Here is a 21,084-nt window from a genome sequence, read left to right as displayed (position 1 = left end):
AACGAACAGCAGACATAAACAGAAAGCAAGAATAATAAAAGGAACATTACATTCTCATAACAATCATATACTGTACACATCAGTATAAGAAAATTCAAAGCAGCATACAAAAAGTCAACAACAGCAAACCAGATCCTTAGCAGAAGCAAATTTAAATCTGTAGCCTACAGAAGTGTGACTGAAGAAAAAAAGTTACCCCAGCAGTTGAATGAAAGTCGTCAACTCGCCCCCATCTCCAGGGTCCAGAGGGCTCTCGTTAAACGCGTGCTGTATCTTAATTGGAAAAAGATATTTGTTTTTATTTCAGAAATGCTAGAAAAGGAGAATGAATGAAGGAAACGCTGGGGAAAAAAATATGCTGTATTGTTACAACAGAACACACACACATTATATATGTATATATATATATATATATATATATATATATATATATATATATATATATATATATATATATATATATATATATATATATAAAATTATAATCACAAAGCCCTCCTAATTTCGTCATTTCCTCACCTTTTTCTTTGGTTACGCTTACGACATCCCAAGATCCAAACGAAAAAATTCTGACGTCCGTAGCAATTCGAACCCGCATCAGAATATCTAAACGAAGTAACGTTACCTGACCCTTATTCATGGTCTGGTGGATAACGTTTCTTGTTCTGATATTCTTGATGCGGGTTCAAATTGCTATGAGCGTCAGAAATATTTCCATTCGGTCCTTCGCTTAGATCGTAAGCTGTGAAGTGGCAATCACAGCGAAAAGTGTGAGGAAATTAAGGAATTGAAAGGGGATTGTGGTTATTACAAACGTGTGGTAACAAGTGATCAGTAGATTCTTATGTAGTCTATATATATATATATATATATATATATATATATATATATATATATATATATATATATATATATATATATATATATATATATATATATATATCATGTGTGGTGGTTGTTCTCAAAAGTAAACAAGTCGTCAGGTATCTTTTGCAGCAGAGAGAGACAAACCGAAAAATTTTAGAGACCTACCTTAAACTTTAAAGGCTACCATGTAACTACAAGTAAAAGTGTAGTGAAGGCAGAATACAGCAAAGGCATTGGAAGAATGACCTTATAACACTCGACACCCAAACTCTTCAATAACATGATGGGGAACAAAATGAAATGTGAAGAATGGGAGATAACACACAAAAGTGAACTACAGAAGTCTTGGACTGAAGAACAAATTGCACAAGTGTAGACTATAAGTGACGTCAAACGGATCCTTCTATTTGAATTAGACCAAAATAATGACGAATAAGGTCAATCTGAAACTTCCATTCAATAAACGCGGAAGGTAAATGTAAAGGTAAGAACGACTTCTCTACAGCTGGTCTGTTGTTGTTTATGTTGTTGCCAAAAGCACCGGATTTACGAGTATTTGTAAAATCACTGTATTTTAATGACAACTAATTTTTTGATGATTTTTGTGTTGGCCACAGGTCATGCCTCCGCATTTTTATATTTCGTTCACTTGTCAGTTTGTGTTATTATGTGCTAACAAAACCATAAATCCTTTGACTGGGTGACGTCGACATAACACGAACGACAGCTACCCTTAGCCTGTCTTTGCGGCATTTCTGAGGAAAAGAGATTAATGCAGATCATGAGAGACTGAGTGGTAGCAGTAAAGTTATGCTTGCGCCAGTTTATATATTTTATCTTGTTTCTTTTGTCATGAAATGGTGTTGTGGCCTAATCTGCGGTGGTGACCTCTTCAAATGACGGGCGGAGCGGAGGCTTAGGTGCGAAGGAGGTCAGGTGTTGAGGAAACCCCCCACACACATCCTGAACACTGACACTGTCATACTTAGACGTAGAGCCTAGTCTAGATTTGAAATAATGGCCATAGGCTAGTTATGGATGGAGATGAGAGACGTAGGCTGTGGCCTCTCCATGAAGCACAGGCTAGCCTAATGCACTGAGAAATGGACCCTGAGCTGTTCCGTAGGAGCACGAGGCCTAACCCAAGATTGAGGCTACCATTGGGTACGACCCTTCTCCTGGCCATTTGGCCCATAACGTTTGCATGACATTTAGAGCCTAGACTTAGCGAACATAGAATAGCATATTTAGGCTGGTCTCCGAACGGCCCACTTGCCCTTAACTCCTGGATGTTGCCTCTTAGGTAGCTGGGATTCTCCAGCATTTTCTTCCAGTTTATTGTTTCAAGAAGGGCCAGAGTTGTTACACTGGTAAGTTAGGCAGTTTTTTAGTTTCAGCAACACCCAGAAATTTAATTTAGCACTATTCTGGTAAATTTATTACTTTACTACCAACCCACTCTCCCAAATCCTGCGTCACTACCAACTTCACAGGTAACGGTAAATTTCCAATAGATTTCAGTAAGTTATCACTTTCATTTATGGAATTAATTGCTTTCAACATAAAATATAGTTTTTTCTGTTGTATTATGATGTGATTTACATGATTTTGAGGTTTATTTCATTGAATCAATTCGATAAATGATATACTGTATACAAAATTAATAAAATTATGACTTGTCAGAATATTGCACCCCCTCTTCCATAGAATTGTGTTTACTGATTACAGTTTTGCCGTATTAGCTTGGAGAGGGGGCAGCTTCTGACAAGTCGCATTTTATTAATTTTGTATACAGGAAGGATAAGTATTCATTTATGGAAATAAACCTTCATTCAAATCACATCATAATAAACAGAAAACCTAAAAAGCAATTAATGTCCAAATGAAATAATACCAAGTTATCTGTGTTAAGGATGTTAAGAAAACTTCAAAGCAAAATAATAAAATCCAAATATGTGAATTGGTGTAAAAGTAAAATAACCTACCACCATTCTTACAGATGTTAGCCTATGTTTGTTTCTGTGGAAATAAAACCATTGCCCTTTACTGTATAGTGTGAGCTGGAACAGTCGTTGAATCTGCTGACAAGGTGGTTTTAGGATGTGAGTGATGGAGTACCCCTCACTCGCCTTCCATCACTAGGCTAGTTACTTTTTCCGTGGCCATCATCCTGTAAAGTTGCATTACTGCACTCCTCCTGGTTGCTAAATTGCACTTGTTCTTTTTTGTTAAAATTTTTTGTTTTTGAGATACAAGCTGGTACTGTATAGTCTTTTGGAGGTGTGAAGGAATAGAGCCTTCATCTCTCTTAATACTCTACTTCAGTTTCAGCAGTGTTGCTGTTGTAGGGGAGATTTTGGAGGAGGTAGCCTTCAAATGTTAGCTTACTACTCAATGCTCAAGTTCTCCCTTGAGTGTGGAAGTTGAGGGATCATATACCTACTTTTACAATTTTGTTTACAAAGTCTGCTTTTGTTGTAATCCTTATGATGCCGCCTGCTGTGTCAGCTGTTGCTGCAACCCTTAAGACATCACCTGCTGTTGCTGCAACTGCTAGAAGCTCAATGTTGAGTTTTCAGTAGCAGTCTTCCCATCCAGGACATTGCAGTAGCATGGCTACTGCAGCCTCGTCAGAGGAGGAAAGGAAGGCTCTAGTGAGGAAAGGGAAGAGCATAAGTGCTGCCCTTCCACCACCTCCTCCTTCCTGTCAAACTCATCCTCCTCCTTGTCTTCTTCTCCTTCTTAGAAGGAGGAAGAAGAAGGGGTATGAAGTCTTGCTGGGCATCACCCAAGCACTCTTCCCCCCACCTCCCCACAGGGAATTGGAGGCTCCCAGTTACCTGTGCATGATCATCTAGTCCCTGGTTAGATAAGACTCTTTCTTGCTTAATCCTTCAGGATCACTAATAAATGAATCTGCTCGCCATACACGTATGGTCTCATGATCAAGTATATGTGGTTGCTTGAAACAGTTCCCTCCTCAAGACCTCTGGGGAAACACATGTTACAGGAAAATCTTTGAGTTGGTGGACCACAATTTTGAGTGTAGGTCTCGATAATAATTTTTGTTCTCATTAGAATACACACCATTACGTATTATATAGGAGTACGTATCCGTCAGTATGAGCTGGATCTGTCGTTGAACTTGGTAACAAGGGAGTTAGCTGATGGAGATGAGGGGAGTGAGCAATGGAATATCCCTCTCTCACGTTTAGTCACCATCCACATTTTCTTTGTCCGCAGGCTAGAGCAAACGCACTTTGCTTGACTGTTTACCCTGTTTTATCACTGAAAGCGTACTACCTAGTTTGGCTTACTTGTCTGTCTATATTCAGTAAACCATTGCCCTTTATACAGGAGCATTTTTCGACATGAGCTGAAATTGGTTGTTGAACTTGGTAACAAGGTAGTTAACTGGCAGTTAACAGAGGTGAATGGGGAGTACCCCTCGCTTACTTACGAATGCTAGCCACTTTTTTCTTCAGCCACCACTGTGTGGGGACATATTTCTGGGCTCCCTGTTCTTGCTAAATTGAACTTGTGTTTCCACTTGTTTGAGTTTTTGAGTTTCTGATAAATGTTTTGAGGTTTGAAGAATTAATGATCCCAACTCTGTGTTAATGTTGCTTGCAATTTCAGCAGTTTTGTGGTTGTAGATGGATTGTACTGGTGTTGGGAGGCAAGAGGTATTAGTCAAGTGTTGGCCTACCTCTTTCCCTTGTTTCCTGAAGTCCTTCCAACTCCTTCCTTGATTTCACCCCTTGTGAGGAGTTTCCTGTTGTGTCTGCTGTTGCTGCAAAACTTATAAGGTCGTTTACTATTACTTATCTGTTAGAAGCTCAGCTTGGTTAAGTCTCTGTCCTTCCAGGACTACAGCAACCTCTTCAGGAAGCTAGGCCCGAGTGAGGAGGGGAAGCTCTCTCTTTCCTCCATCTTACCCTCATCATGGAGTCGTCCTTCATATCTTCCATTCCTCTAAGGAGAATGTAAGGCCACATGCAGGAAGTCCTTCAGGTTTCTCATGAGTGACTTTCCTTTTCAAATGGAGGCAGAGGGTCTTGGTCACCTGCAGGTGATCATTTTAGCCTTACACAGGGCAAGTATGGTCCACCCCATAGCTACTCATTTGTGTAATCTTGAGGGATCTCTGTATAAGAGTCTGCTTGTTCTGCTCACTCATCAGGTGCTTGATCTCAGGACTGAGCACTTAATCAAAGATGTTCATGGACACACGCACACACACACCTACTTACCTACCTACCTACCTACCTACCTACCTACCTACCTACCTACCTACCTACCTACCTACATGGTGTCTCTGACAGAGCATGCGCAGGGTGGATGCAGGATGGATTTGTATGCACAACCTCTTCATTCAGTTTGGTGCAAGGTGCTTGCACCAGCCTCCCTTAAAAAATGGGGGTGGACTCCCACCCTCCTTACATTCTCAGGGATACAGAGCAGGAACCAACGTTACCCACTTGATCTGCATGTGTACTCTTCTGAGGTGTGAGGCACTGAGCACTTTCAGGGGAGATCTCCTAAAAGCTCTCCCTGAAGATAGGGTAGCTTTCACACTCTAGCTGTCAGTATACATGCAGGCTTTATCATACACAGACACACAGGCTGTTTGCATTAAGATTCCATGTGATTTTACACCCACAAGAGACATTCTGGTCTGTTGAGTAAGATGTGTGTTAACTCACAAACATTGCCTCAGTAATTCAAGAAGTTATATAGAAGTACTTTATTTGGACTTTCTTCCACAGTTCATTTTATTGAGAAAGTCTTATTTGTTGTTGAGCCATGATTCGAGATGTTAAGTCTACGTGATCATTCTTTAGAGATTGGCGTTGACTGTCAGTTGCATATGTGTACTTCCAAAGAGAATTCGGGCTGTTGATGTGTCAGCTCCTTCATGGGTAGTCCAATTCTTGCCTAAGGGAATTTATACTTGTGGTAGGCCTTGCCTCCTATCAGTACAGTACACCAGCAGCAGTGGTGATATGTAGATCATTGAACTCTTGGTGGGCTTAATGTCCTAGAAGAAGTAACCACTGCTGTCCTGCTGTAAACCTCACTGAGTGAAGTTCATTAAGGGGCCACTTAAGAGGCGAAGTAGTAGTTCTCGCTTCTGTGTTTGTGTCCTACTAGTCTTCTGAATCAGGTTAACTTTCTGATATGTGTATTAAAGTGTTCCTGTTGTCCAGCAATCAAGCAGATATCCTTACAACTGTGTAAGGTGCCTTAATGGTATTGATCATGTCTCCTTCCACAACAGAAAAGACTATCAGGGGCAGGAAGTAATCATAGTTATTCTTATTCCTTTCCATCGTCGCTGTTGATCACTTCCATTCTTTTTTTTTCTTTAGGGAAGGGATGAGGAACCTCATCATGGGATGGGTGTTTGACTATATTGCTTTAGTCAGAGATAACACAGTGTCAGCAGTGGAAAGGGGAATGGGAGTCCCAGGTGCTCTCTTCCACCACCTGAAATCAACCCATAGTGTCTGCAAAGTGGTGAAGGGGTAGCACTTTGACCTTTCTGTCTCCGGCTTTTCAGGGCCGCTAGGGAGGGGCTAGCACAACCCGGTCTTATGGCTTGGGCACCGATCGATGGCTTCAATTTTTGGATCAGGTGGTTTGCCAGTGATGGTTATTGTGGAGTTTTTCCTTCACTTCTGATCTTCCTGATCAATACTTTTGAGAAGACAAAGAAGAGAGCTACTGTGTCTGGTTCTCCCTGCAGGAAGTCATGATGGGCTTCCAGGATTTGGCCCTTTTCTGTGAAAGAGGACTGATTTGGCTCATGCTATGGTAGTGTTTCACTTGCGGTTTGCTGCATGGGTGCAATCATTACCCCAGGCCTGGCTGGTCCCTGAGCCATCCGGTCCCTGGGGCTGTCCGGTACCTGGGGCACCGGTCCAGTCAGGCTCTCAGACCACTGGTCGTGGGCTCCTTGACACTACCTGTGCTCCATGCTGTCAAGGCTGACCAGTCCAGTCAAGGCTGTTTGACCACCAGTCCAGGACCCCTGTTGCATACTCTTGTGTAGGTGCAACTGCTACCCTGGGTTCCCTGGAACCCAGGGTTGCCAGTCCAGCCTAACTAGTGAGGCTGTCTAGGCCAGCCAGGGTACCTGTACTACTAGTACAGTATCCTTAGCATGTAGGGGTCCAGGGAAGTGACAGGGCCTGTGTGCTCCTGTCATTCAGACTTAGTAAGGGGTGATTCCACTTTTCCTTCTCTTTTTTCCTGTTTAAGTCCATCATCTAGGAAGGTTTTGGTAGGATCACAGATAACCCTTGCCCTTATTTTCATGAGTGAGTATGCTCTCCACAACCCTTGGGTTTGTTGTCAACATGGTTTGACCACTATTCATTGCCTTGCTCACCTGTTGGAAGCCTTGCCTCTACTAGACAGGGCAAGGGTGCCAGGGACTATTCCCCATTTTTCTTCGGAGGTTTCCGGGAGGCAGGAGCTGGTTAAGCATTGGGACGAGGAAAGGAAGCTTTCTTGCTGACTCCTGAGCTTATTCATGAGGAATTATGCATTCTTATTTGTCTTAGAACTGAATGGGTTCTCTGCCCAAGTATGAAGGAATACCATGGGGGTTTTTAATGGGCCTCCTCCTACAGGAGGGGTGTCTGGTTTTTTAATGCCTGGAATGGTCTCAAGGATCCTGTACACTAGGATTCAGATACCAAGGTGCATAGTCTGCTCTTTCTGGAGGCCATTAAGCCCAGTTGCAGGCCAGATGGCCTTGGGGAAGCACTTGGGCATTTCTGTAGTTTTTTCCTGCCTCTGAAAGAGCCTAGGCTCTAGCTTTGTTGCCTTGGTCATGACTTATTAGTGATGTTTTGAGCCATTTGATTTCACCTGTATCTGTATAGGGACTTTTCTCAGGACCAGTCCATTTCCGTTGTAATGACTTTACCTGTGCCCTGACTTATTGAAAGGAGAACTCTTTATCTCGGTTTGTGCCAAACCAATACCAGAAGTACAGTAAACTCGAGACTCTTTCTTTCTCTCTCTGTCAGTTGTGAAGGCAATGGATGACCTGGAGGAGGCCAGATTCTAAATGCTATGTCTGGGGAAAGTCTTTGTTGACTACCCAGGCCCACTGGACAACTTCCTGTGAGCTGGTTTTTACTTGTAGGGGGATGAAATACAGTGTTGTCTTGAGTCCCTGGGCAAAATTTTGGTAAAGAGTCAGTGCTGGCACTGAGGATTGGTCTGGCTATGGGGTCTACTTCAATCTTTCTGGGATGAAGTAGAGGCTGCAGCAAGGTTGGTATAGTTGACTAATAGCACCTGTCTTTGCCAGGCAGTGTCCTATAGGCTCCCAGGCGTATAAAGAACTGTGGTTGAACATTCATGTTCAATTGGCCTTCTCTTCTTTGGGACAGCAGAGATTCAACTTCTGTTTTCCCATGGAATTTCCCAGACTTCTTCTCTGGTTGGGAGTTTCTTTTTGCCTTTAATCACTCTTCCATTTTCAGAGAGGTGGTAAGTGGACGAAGAGAAGGGGGAATGCAAGGGTGGCATTCTTTCGCTGTGGCTGCCATTGGTAAGAGAGTGCCAGTCTCTTTTGAGTCCTCAGCAACTCTCACCAGTCCATTTCCTCTCCTTATGTGCAGCTAGCAATGGTAACTTACCCTTAGTAGGGGGTGTGCGATGCTGAAGATTGGCGCTAGAAATCAAGGGGGAGCTACTTGTGTCTTTCTTTTGAGGGACTAAAAGGATGGGTATATTTCAGATACACACATATTGGTCATCTCATAAATACCTCAGCTTTACTCTCTGGGAGAAAGGTCTTTCATCAGGACTTTCAGTCACCTTTCCCCAAGGTCTAACGAAGTCTACATTGGTGTCAACTTAACACTCTTTCATGAGAGGTATTGTGGTCGTATTAGGATATTGGTTTGTCCTGGCAAACTTGTTGCAGTTTTGGTCATAGGAAAACCTTCTTTCTCAAGTTTAGTGGTGATGAACTTTGAGATTTTTACCCTCTTTCCCGACCGAAGAGCAACCACCTGGGTTGCTGGTTAACTGCAGCAACAAGGGTCTTTTCTTAGGATTCATGCTTCAGCAAACTCAGGAAGGTTGCGCACAAGTTCCTGTTAATCAAGGATGACTCACTTGGTGTTTTCATCATTCTTTAGTTCCCATGTTGTATGTGTAGAGGTAGATTCCAAGGGTGACTTTGCCTCCTCTTCTGACTTAGAGTCTCAAGAAGTTGTGTCTTCAGGGGACTGAGACTGTGGCAGGATGATGGGGTGCTTTTATGGTTAAATGCATCTAGTGAAGGGTAGGATGCACACCTGGGTGTTGCTGATAGCAGTGAGTCTCATTTTAGGATTGTCTAGCTACCTTTCGACACCAGCTGTACAAGTAGAGACAGGTAACGGGGACATTGATCCCTAATTTCTTGAATGGTGACAAAGCTGTTAGAGATTTCCAGGTATTGAGCTTACACTGGGCTACTGTTCGGCACAGCAGGTAACTCTGGTGTTCTTTCTTCTCTGCATTTACTTCGGGGTAGGTATGGAGAAAGATTTCTTTCTTGGATGGCAACCTCAAACCTTGTCTGTATTGCCATTTCACCTTTTGGTACATAGTCAATAGCAGGCTGATTTCTGCTGTTCCCTGGCAAAATCGTGGACGTCCCATGTGTCCATTCCAAATACTATCCGGACCTGCTAGCTCTGTGGTTCGAGGTCCTAAGGGATATTCCTTTCTAGGTAACCTCGGATCCAGCTGCTGACAATCTGGTATCTCCAGGCGCTGAGAGCTTTGGCACTTCATGCCTGGATGTTTTCCAGTATCTCCCCTGTGGAGAAGGTTCTTTCTTCATTCTCCGTTGGAGTTCTTGGATACTTCTATTCCTTGAGCAGCTGTCTACAAGGTTAGAATTGTCTCCAACTATTGGTGTGGGGACAAGGTATCACTGGTCAGAGCTGCTTGTCAGCAAATAGGAGTGTTTTGCTTACCTACCTTTGTTGTGAAGCTGCTTTCTGCCCCAGTTTTTTGGAAGGCGTGGTTAACCTTTAACCAGGGTTTGACTGAAGAAGTAGATCTCTCCTCTTTGAGAGACATCTTTTGTATCCATGAGAAACTATAAGTCCTTCTCTCATGGGTAATCAAACCCTTTAGGAGTTTGACTCACAGCCTCTTCAGGTCTTTTCAAGGGTTGTCAGACATAGGTCTGAACTCAAGACTGACATCGGCATAGGTATGGTTGAGTCATCTAGACTCTCGTATGCATGGAACTCGGGAGGGTGGAAATCTATTTGTTCGGAATTGTCCTGAATTTTGTAATGAGATACAGACTGTCGGTCATGTCAGTTTGAACCTTTCTTGTTATCCGCACTGAAGGACTTATCAGTAGTGAATTGAGAGGTACTACTGAGTTCTGATTGTGCTGCAGTGCTATCTTGAAGGAACTTAACACCCCAGATAGATATGTCGACAACTCTTTGGCTAGTATTAACAGAGTTGAATAAGGAGTCTTTTGAGTGCACTTCCTCTGGGCTCTGTAAGTTGCTCCGCAGGCATTGTCTCTTCGAGTGTGGAAGGAGAATTGCAGCCCAGATGAGAGCTCAGGATAGTAGGGGCATCACTCTACACTTTGCACTCAGTAAAAACCTGCCGGCTTTCAGGTACTACGTGCAGAGAGGTGATTGTTTATGATCACCTGCATGTTGTTTTACCTGCAGATGTTGCCCACTAACCTTGGACACTTTCTATGGACCAATGGTGGCTTTTTAATGGGTTGGATAGTGACCCCAGCTCCCTTTAGGACAGGTAGCACCTTGCTAGATATCTGGTTGGCATGAGACAGGTTAGGAGTGATTGGTTCTCCTCCCTCTCTCTTTTTCTTCCTTCCTCTTTGGTAAATGGAGAGTCAGAGTGCCATTCTGTATGCAGTACATGCTGGATGTACTTAGCTATCTGATTGAGCACCAGTTTTTTCATTGGCAGTGAAGGGATGCAAGTTCCCCCCCCCTCTCTTGGCAAAGGGAGAGGAGTACAGTCGATAAAGCAAGCTCGTTGATCATATTTACATGTTTTTGTTGTCTCCGACTCTTCAATATGAGGTCTTACAGCCTGATTGAATAATGCTGCACAAACCCTTTACCTAATGTATCCAGAAGTCTAGCATCTACCACATCTCGTGTGTAGTATGTTAGAGGTGTGGAGTCTGTTCATCTGCTCCTAATGGACCAGGAGGGCATCACTCCAGGTTGGTGGGAAAACCTATCAGTCAGTTCAGAGAGTACGCAGAATCCTCCCACCACTGGGTAAGTTGTCTATGTAAAGAATGAAGCTTTGCATTTGTATAAGAACAAAAAGCAAATTTCGAAAGTTACTTGTATTTTACCTAACATACAAACCTGAAGTTCTCTACATTAATGGCCCACCTTGGCCACCCCTTGCTATGGTACCTGGGCCAGAAGGCAAAGTGGAGTGCAGACTGACAGGTGGATGGGGCTTCCCCCTGCCTGTTGGTAATTGACTACCTTGTCAGTAAGTTTGAATGGCCATTACAGCTCGCGTTCACAAGCAAAATCTTAATGTAAAGAACTTCCAGTTTATATGTTTGGAAAATACAAATTACAGTCCTTTAAATATTTGCATTTCTGTTTAGGAGTCCTGCTCCTATAAACTTGAGAATACGACTGTGATTAAATTTACTTCTTGTCCAAGTGTTCTAGAAAGGAAGTAATTACCAACACCATCCTGACATTGAGAAAGAAAATGTCCTTTCAGGTTGCCAAGACTGGGACACTGCCAGCAAGTGCCATACAGTCGGCGGGACCAAACAGTCATCACATGAAGGCTTGAATTGTTTGTCTATCAGAAATCCATGGGTCTGATGTATGTGTTCAGTCCACAGATGACCTAGGGCAGTTTAGCAACTCCATCGCATTTTTTCCAATCCTCTTTTATTTTAATTTGGAATGCTGGGAAAAGTCTCTAGAGGGCAAAGGAGTCAGTCTTTTTATAGAATTTGATACAGTACTCTTTGCTAGACTGCCTGCCCTTTGAGTGCCCATTATATCTATGTGGGCTGATACCCAGCAAAAGTTAATTTCTGTACCATGACAAGTAACTAAAAATATCCATTCTAAGATCTCTTTATGGTAACTTGTTAGTTAGTGCTGAACTTTCCCAGAGATTATGGTACGCTCAGGGAGTCATTAAAAATTAGCCGAAATGAAGTTTCTTGCTCCAGGTTAAAGATTCCTGTAAAACTATTAAAATTGCAAAATATTTCTGCTGTAAAAATTGATGATAAGCTTCACAAAGAACCACCGCACTCAATTTCTGGGAAAATAGCTCTAACTCCAATACCAGTGTCAGATTCAGAGCCATCAGTCTATATTTGAACAGCATCCTTGTGCGTCAAAGCACATTCTAAAATGGAAGCTCGTATTACTTCTGATATCTCCTGCTTTTTTGCATTCAGATACTTACACTATTTAATTTCTGGTATCTTCCGGTTTTTTTAGGCGTAGCGCCTGTGGCAGCCGCTCTTCAGGGCGCTCTCCAGGGCGCTCACTCAGGGCAGTTCGCCGGTTGCTCTTCAGGAGCGTTACCGAACATTCCGTTTCATCTGAAAAATCCCTTCTTACGTGGTGTGGACCTCAAGGCCTTGGTTCCCCTAAAGTGTTGGGTGGCTCGGTTGCTTCTCTGGCGTGGCGGGGAGGTGTGCCGATTAGGATCACTGCTGAAATGCGAGCTCGTCCTGCTTCCTCTTCTTCTGATTATAAAGATTTTAACCAGCTTGCAGGACTTGTTAGGACAAGCCAAACCTTGACTCCTCTTTCTCCTCCCCTTCTCCTTTAGCTTCCTCCAAAGCTAGGAAGCGCGGGGTTTGAAGATGACTTCTTCGTTGGCGACCAAGAGGCTTTCAAGAAAGTCAACATGTGGATGGAGGCGGGAAGTCCCACATGGCAAAGACCTCTTCGCTGTGCCTCCGTCCTAAGCTTTCAGGCAAGGCTGGTATGTGGTATGAGGCAGGAGAAGATCTCGCCTAGAGTTCCCTTCCTCTTCTCAGGATTTGCAGTCTTGTCGGCAACACCAGAAGGTCTCATCTGCCTACTGCTAAGGTTTCTTGGACCTTGTCAGAGAGACCAGCCATCATCTCAAAGGTCTCTTCACTTTCATGGAGGTGTTTAATTTTTGGACTGGTGTAGGGCATAGATCTTAAGCAGCTGGACTCTATTACCTTGGGGAGCTCTCTAGTGTCCTTAACTGTATGAACAAGACAGTTAGGGATGGATCTCTGAAAGAACAACGTCTCACTTTGGTACGGGCCTCTTAAAGAAGAGGGCCTTGTTTTGTGACTTCACTGCTAAGTCTGTCTCTCCTTCGCAAAGGGCAGAATTATTGTTCGCTCCTTTGTCCAACCATCTGTTCCCCCAGTCCTTGATTCGGGACATTTCCGCTAGTCTTAAGGAGAAGGCCACGCAAGATCTGTTGGCTCATTCTTCTAGACGTCCTCCAGCTCCTTCTTCTTCTTCTGCTTCAGTTTTGTCCTCCAGGAAGAAGAAGCCCTTTCGTGGAGGAACTTCAGCCTCTAGATCGTCTCCGCGAGAAGAGGTTTCTGGAGGCGGCCCCCTCTAAGCCAGGGAAAAAAGTGACTTCTTTCACCTCCAGACACCTGTGAGGCCAGGCTTTTTTTTTGCGGGAGCCTGGAGAACCAAAGGGGCAGTGCATGGTCACTAACTTGTCATGAAAGGTTACAAAGATCCCCTTTCTCATGTTTCCCTTGCTTACTGCGTCGCCGGATCTGTCGCCGTCTTACCACGAAGAAGCAACAGAATCTTTTGGACCCTCCTGGGCAAGTTGTTGAAAGAGCAGTGAGACAAGTTCTGAAGTTGGATTCTCCGGGGGTTCTACAACAGAGAAACTTTCTTAAATTAAAAACAGTCGGAGAGTGGAGAGCCCGATCTAGATGTGGCGTCTTAGATCGTTTTTATTCGAGACAGATTCAAGATGAAACGCCTCCAGTCGGTTCTAGGGGCTTTAAGACCAGGGGACTGGATGGTCTCTCTGGACTTACAGGATGCGTACTTCCATGTTCCCATTCATCCTCAATCGGAGAGTACAGAGATTTGTGCTGGGGACGAGTCTTCCAGTTCAGAGCTCTGCTTCGGTTTGTACACCGCTCCCATGATGCTACGGTGATCATGAAAAAGCGTTGGTGGCTTCACCTGGCGGTGTTGAGGTGTCATTCTACCTGAGCAGGCTGGCTCATCTGAGCCTCTTCCGGAGAAGTGTCTGGAGGACCTGACTTTCACGCTGAATTTGGCGAAGTCCCTGGGACTTCTTGTGAACGAAGTCCCATCTGATCCGGCAGTCCATACATTATCTGGGGATTCAGATGGATTCAGTGGCTTTTCGAGCTTTTCCATCCCGAGAACGGCAACGGCTTTGCTTAAGCAAAGTTTCGTCCCTTCTAGGGAAAACATGCTCGGTGGGGAATGGATGAGTTTGCGCAGGGGACTGTTTTCCTCGCGGAGAAGTTTTGTTTCCCTGGGAAACTCCATCTCCGAACCCTCCAGTTTTCTTGTGCGGAGAACTGGAGGAAGGAAAGAATCTGAAGGAATTTTGGCGATATCTCTTGTCAAGGATCATCTGAAGTGGTGGTTCGGCCCGCTGAAGCTTGCAGAAGGGGTTTCTCTTACGCCTTCAGAGAGCCCGACCACAATTTGTTTGGCAGCGTCAGGGAGGATGGGGAGCAACACTAGGAGGGAGGAAGTGTCAGGCACCTGGAGGGAACAGGTGTCTGGCACATAAATCAGGAGAATTGATTTTTATCTTTCTGGCTCTTCATTCTTGAAGCCCATTGCATTAAATTGTCCCAGAATCAATTCCGGACAATACCACAGCTCTAGCGTACCTCAAAAAAGCAGGGAATTTTCGATCTCGTTCCTGTTCATCCTGCGAGGGAGATCCTGCTCTGGACTCATGCTCGAGGTCACTTCTCCGCAATTTCATTGCGGGAGTGGAGATATCGGGCAGACCTTCTCGATCGGCAAAATCGGCACCACCACCGACCGAGTGGACTCTTCACAAGGAGGTATGTTTAGAGTTGTGGAGAATTTGGGGACGTCCTCTAGTGGACCTCTTTGCCACGTCCAGGACGGCAGACTCACCTTTGTGCTCTCCTGTCCTGAACCCAGGAGCGTTCAACATAGGCAGCCCTCCTCTGGGACTGGAAGGCCCCTGCGACAACTACGCTTTCCACTCCTTCAGATCTGGAGTGATAAGGGAAGTTTACCAGCGTCCAGGGCGCAGGATGACTCTGTGCTTCTGGCCAGCAGTTGGTTCCCAGAGACCCTGTCTTCTGATGGACTTTCCAAGCAGCTTCCAGTGAGTGGACCTTCTCAAGCAGCTGCATTTCGAAAGGTTCCACCAAAACCTCTCCCGCTCTGAGTCTGTTGCGTTCAGACTATCTCCAAAGTTAGTGAAACAGAGGCACAGGAAACTGTGGCAAAGTGCATCGCCAATGCCAGGAGACCTTCTTCAGAATCTCGGTCTACCAGTACAAGTGGTCTGTTTTTAGAAGATGGTGCAGGAGTAAAGGTTTCACGACCACGACCTCTGTACCACAAATAGCTGACTTCCTTTTATCTTAGGCATAAGGAATAAGCTGGCAGTCGACTATTAAGGGTTATAGAAGTATGTTATCGGCAGTTTTTGACACAGAGGCCTGAACGTGCGATAACAAGGATCTTCCACGTCTACTGAGATCCTTCGAGACTGTCAAAATTCCTCAACTCAGGACACCTTCTTGGAATCTGGATGTTGTCTGAGTTTCTTATGTCTGAAGCCTTTGACCTCTGTCTTGGCTTCCCTCAAGAGAACGTGACAGAGAAAGCTGTCTTCCTAACGGCTCTGGCGACAGCTAAGAGTTAGTGAAGTGCAGGCTATTAGCAACATATTGGCTTTAGGGGTCCTAATGCTGTATGCTCCTAAATCCTTTGTTCTTAGCCAAGAGCGAAAAATCCCTTCCAAACCATAGCCCAAATCTTTTTTTGAAATCAAAGGTTTGTGAAATACTTAGACAGAGTCAGAAAGAGTCTTGTGTCCTGTCAGGAGCTCAAGTTCTACTTAGCCAAGATCAAGAATACTGAGAGCTCATCGGACAATCTGTGGTGTTCGGTGAAGAGACCTGATCTTCCCATGTCCAAGAATACCTTAGCATTCTTTTTAGAAAACCTGTTCGAGAGGCTCATTCCTCCTGCCTAGAGGTGACATGAGACTTCTGTCGCTCATGAAGTTAGAGCTATCAGCGGCCGATGGCTTTCAAAGAATATGTCTGAATGATATTCTTGGTGCTACCTTCTGGAGAAGTAATTCAGTGTTAAGCCGCATTACTTGCGGGATGAAGGCGACATTTGAAGACTGCTCTTCGCTGGGCCGTCGTTTCATGAACACAATGTTGGAGAAGAGGCAATACTCATCCTATCCTTTAGAGGTTGAGTAGTATTTTAATCTTGTTGTTTATTCTGGTTGTTGGGTGGCCATTGAGGTGGACATCCCAATTTTCTTCTATGCTGGGTTTTTGTAGATAGGCGGTCAGGTGGTTGATCGTTGCTCCTTCTCCCTCTCTGTATGGTAGCCTTGATCTAGTCCTATTGGCGGTCACGCCCCTTGGACAGGTCATCTGGATCTCTCCAGCTTTATAGGTCCTACCTTGCTGGAGACTCTGGATATAAACAAACGAGGCTTGGGTGACAGATAACACAAAAGTCAGCTATGCTAACGGGTAAGGAACCAGCGTCAATCGCCTACATTTATTTGTTTCCTAAATCCTATTCTGTCTCTTCCCACCTCCTACGGTGGGATTCAGCTATATATCTGGCAGGTAAGTGTGCTGAACAAAATGATATTTTAATGATAATCAGGTTTGTTCCTTACTTACCTAAGCAGATCTCTCTTTGTTCCCTCCGCCTCCCCTCTTGAGACAGTGGCACTGAAAATCCCACAGACAGAAAATGCGAATGGTTCGATTCCCGCCTCCCAGCGGCAGGGTGATACTAACCACCTGGCCACACTGCGTGTGAGTTTAAGTCTGGCGGTTCGAGGAGAAATACAGCTATATATATCTGCCAGGTGAGTATAGACAAACCTTATTTATCATTAAAAATATCATGTTTTATTGTCTCCGACTCTTTAACGAGGTCTTACAGCCTGGATTGAAGATAATGCTGCACAAACCCTTTACCTAATGTATCCAGAAGTCTAGCATCTACCACATCTCGTGTGTAGTACGTTAGAGGTGTGGAGTCTGTTCATCTGCTCCTAATGGACCAGGAGGGCATCGCTCCAGGTTGGTGGGAAAACCTATCAGTCAGTTCAGAGAGTATGCAGAATCCTCCCACCACTGGGTAAGTTGTCTATGTAAAGAATGAAGGTTTGCATTTGTATAAGAACAAAAAGCAAATTTCGAGAAGTTGCTTGTATTTTGCTGTACAAACCTGGTTCTCTACATTAATGGCCTGCAAGCTGCCCCCTTGCTATGGTACCTGGGCCAGAAAGGCAAAGTGGAGTGCAGACTGACAGGTGGATGGGCTTCCCCTGCCTGTTGTGTTATTTGTCAGTAAGTTTGAATATGTTGGCTGGATTCTAAGTAAATCTTAATGTAGACTTCCAGTTTATATGTTGGAAAATACAGTACAAGTCCTTTAAATATTTGCATTTCTGTTTTGAGTCCTGCTCTATAAACTTGAGAATACGACTGTGATTAAATTTTACTTCTTGTCAAGTGTTCTAGAAAGTATTACAACATCCTGACATTGAAAGAAAATGTCCTTTCAGGTTGCCAAGACACAGGACACCAGCAAGTGCCATACAGTCGGCAGGACCAACAGTCATCACATGAAGGCTTAGTTGTTTGTCTATCAGAAATCCATGGATCTGATGTGTGTTCAGTCCTGAATGACCTAGACTGGTTTGTGCTCCATAATTTTCCAATCTCTTTTATTTTAATTTGGAATGCTGGGAGAAGAAGTCTCTAGAGGGCAAAGGAGTCCAGTCTTTTATAGAATTTGATACAATTGCTCTTTGTAAACTGCCTGCCTTTGAGTGCCCATTATATCTATGTGGGCTGATGCCCAGCAAAAGTTATTTCTGTACCATGACAAGTAATAAAAATATCATTCTAAGATGTCTTTATGGTAACTTGTTAGTTAGTGCTGAACTTTTCAGAGATTATAGATACGCTCAGAGTCAGTAAAATTGCTTGAAATGAAGTTTCTTGCTCAGGTTAAGAATTCCTTTAAAACTTCTTAAAATTACCAAATATTTCTGCTGCAAAACTTGATGAGATAAACTACAAAGAACCATATAATTTCTGGAAGAAATAAATAACTCCAATGCGATTGTCAGATTCAGAGCCATCAGTCTATATTTGAACAGCATCCTTGTGCGTCAAAGCACATTCTAAAATGGAAGCTCGTATTACTTCTGATATCTCCTGCTTTTTTGCATTCAGATACTTACACTATTTAATTTCTGGTAATCTGCGCAAATTGGAGAATATTTGAAAGGCAATAAATTATAGTTTCAAAACATCTAACTTACCTGGTAGTTATATAGCTTAAGTCCCTGACGTCTTGGCAGAATTACAAAACTACGCGGCAATATACGTCCGGGTGATCAGGTGATCCACCTGTGCCCCTCTACCCAGGTACCTGGAACCATTCTACCTATTCCTCAGATCTTCCCACCGCACGCCATACCGGTGACATCATTGGGTGCCTGCCAGCCCTGTGTTTTTTCAGTTGTTTTGGTGAAGTACACTTTGGCAGCTTTCGCTTTCGCTTTTGGATTTGCTTTTGGATTATTCTTGGCCACTTTCAGATGTAATGGTTTGAATCTTGCTTGTTTTTTGATCTCTCTTTGGATTTTCAACATGTCTGACTCTTCATCGAGTGTAAGAATGTGTGTGAGGGGATGTAAGACTAGGCTTGCTGAAGCCTCTTTGGATCCCCATTCAATATGCGTAAAATGTAGAGGTAAGAGTTGTGAATTGGATGATAGATGTGACGAATGTTTGGGTCTATCTGAAAGAGAATGGATGGATTACAGTTGCTATGTGAGGAAACTTGAAAGAGACCGGCTCAGAAGAGCCAAAGTTCTATATCTCACTCTTCACAAAGGGATAAACTGAGGGGTTAGATATTTCTTTGCCCCATTCTAACAATCCAATTGATCCTTCCTCCGAAGCGGTAATCTCTAATCCCCCTTCTGATACAGGTAATAAAGAACCGACTCTTAAGGATATGATGGCGGCCATTCAAACCCTGGGCAAACGGGTAGAATCCCTCGCAGAAGACAGGGAAAAATTATGGTCGGATATGAGAGATCTGAAAAGTGCAAATATCAGTGCAAAAATTAGTGCAAGTGCAGTGGAGGGTGCGGCCGCTCGGTCCTGTCACACTCCTAGTCCTGGACCTCTTCCCAGCTCCACCAACCCCTGAGAAGGAATGTCTGAGCAGAAGGGAGCGAGAGGTTTTAGTCCCGGCGATGAATCCCCTCGGCGTACCTGGTGGCAGCTTCCCCAGGGCGCTCACCCTTGCCATAGAAAAGAGGCGAGGGGTAAGTTGTATTCTTGATCTTGGACAGCGCAGTCCCCAGGGACTGTAGCGTCTTAAGTCAAGTCAAGACACTCTTAGAAATCTTCCCCCTATTGAGGGACGTCGTGAGGGGATAACTCAGGTTCCAGGCTGTAGCCACTGGAGCAGCCTGGAGCGCTTTCCTTCCAGCTCCGAGGGCAGCTCTCCTGCCAAAAGCAGACGTAAACTGGCATGTCCGATCAGGACCCCTGGCAGCAAGAAGGTGGACTCTTTACTACCTTCTGTGCATGCTCCTCCTCTTCCTTCGGATTGGTACTCGTCTCCAGAACACTCTCTCCAATCCTTACAAGGCGTTGAGGAACAATTAATAGATGAAGTTGCGGCTTCCCTGGTCTGTCCAACGGCGGGAAGCCCGCGGTTGCTGCCAAGGACATGCAACGAAGCTGTCTTCCCTGATCGTCATGGCAGCCAGACAAACAGAAAGATAACGGACGTCCATCTAAAGAAGTTCAAAGAACTCTGTCGTCATTTTGGTGAAACTTCCTTAGACACGTGATGCACTGGCGTCAAGCATCTAGGAGCCAAGCACCAAGACGACAAGAGTCAAGGAATGGAACTCCAAGATTTCGGGCATCAGGATATTAGAGTACAAGACGTTGAAGAAGCTCAAGACGCGGGATGCACTGGCGTCAAGCGTCTTAAAGCCAAGCAACAAGACGACAAGCGTCAAGGAATTGGACTCCAGGGATTAGGGCTGTCAGGATATGGAAATGAACTTGAGGTAGCTCAGGAGCGCTTGGATGCACTGGCGTCAGCGTCTAGAAACCCGAGCAACAAAGGCGACAAGCGTCCAAGGTGGGCCTTGGGAATTCAGGCTTGTCGAATTTTGAGATACAAGATGTTGGAGTGACTCAGGGCGCTGGATGCACTGGCGATCAAAGCGTCGAGTTTAAGCGCCAAGGCGTCAAACTTCTAGAAGATTGGATGTCAGAGGCGTAAGTCATGCTGGGCGGGATGCACTGGCGTCAAGCATCCAACTTAGCGAGAGGCGTCAAGACTCAAGGAACTGGACGTCAAGGTGAGGGGCGTCAGGACGTCAAGCGTCAAGAAACTGGATGTCAATATACGCTAGTAGCAGGTCGCCAGGACGCCAAACGTCAAGATGACGGACGCCAGGACGTCGAGCGTCAAGAAACTGGGCGTCGGTATACACTAGTAGCAGGGCGCCAGGACACCAAGCATTAAGATGACGGACGTCCGGTGTCCAAGCTGGACGTCATTATGCAATAGTGGCACGGGCGCCAGGGCATGGCGTCAAGAAGACAGACCCCAGGGCGTGGAAGATGATCTGCCTCCTTCTCCAGTCAATCAGGTGGACAGCGATCCGGCGAAGAGGAACGGAAAGACCAACATCCCTCTTCGGACGAAGAGACTGATGAAAGTTTTGGAACTCTTTCCGGATAACTTACGTTCAAGCTATTCCTCGTTCTCCTCGCCGAATTCACATGAAGAGCTCGCCCGTGGCGTCTTTACGAAGATGGTTTTGTCTCGCTCATCCAAACGAGCGTTAAGAGTAATGGAGGATTGGATGAAGACCAAGAAAGATCTAGGCCGGACGGTG

At 44.6% G+C, this 21,084-nt stretch overlaps 1 protein-coding gene across 30 annotated transcripts in view; it reads left to right on the top strand.

Moving 5' to 3' along the window:
* Nucleotides 1–944: 944 nt before the first annotated feature.
* Nucleotides 945–21,084, top strand: part of LOC136849660 (gastrula zinc finger protein XlCGF57.1-like) — a 149,937-nt gene continuing 129,797 nt past the window's right edge. For 2 of the 30 annotated variants that reach the window (XM_067122994.1, XM_067122990.1), the window contains exon 1: nt 945–1,351. The gene's annotated coding sequence lies outside the window, so the exon portion shown is untranslated. The other 28 variants (XM_067122969.1, XM_067122985.1, XM_067122971.1 and 25 more) reach the window with 25 other exon arrangements.

Source organism: Macrobrachium rosenbergii, chromosome 21 (genome assembly GCF_040412425.1).
Source record: "Macrobrachium rosenbergii isolate ZJJX-2024 chromosome 21, ASM4041242v1, whole genome shotgun sequence".
Taxonomy (NCBI): Eukaryota; Metazoa; Arthropoda; class Malacostraca; order Decapoda; family Palaemonidae; genus Macrobrachium; species Macrobrachium rosenbergii.
This window is presented reverse-complemented; position numbering and strand designations above follow the sequence as displayed.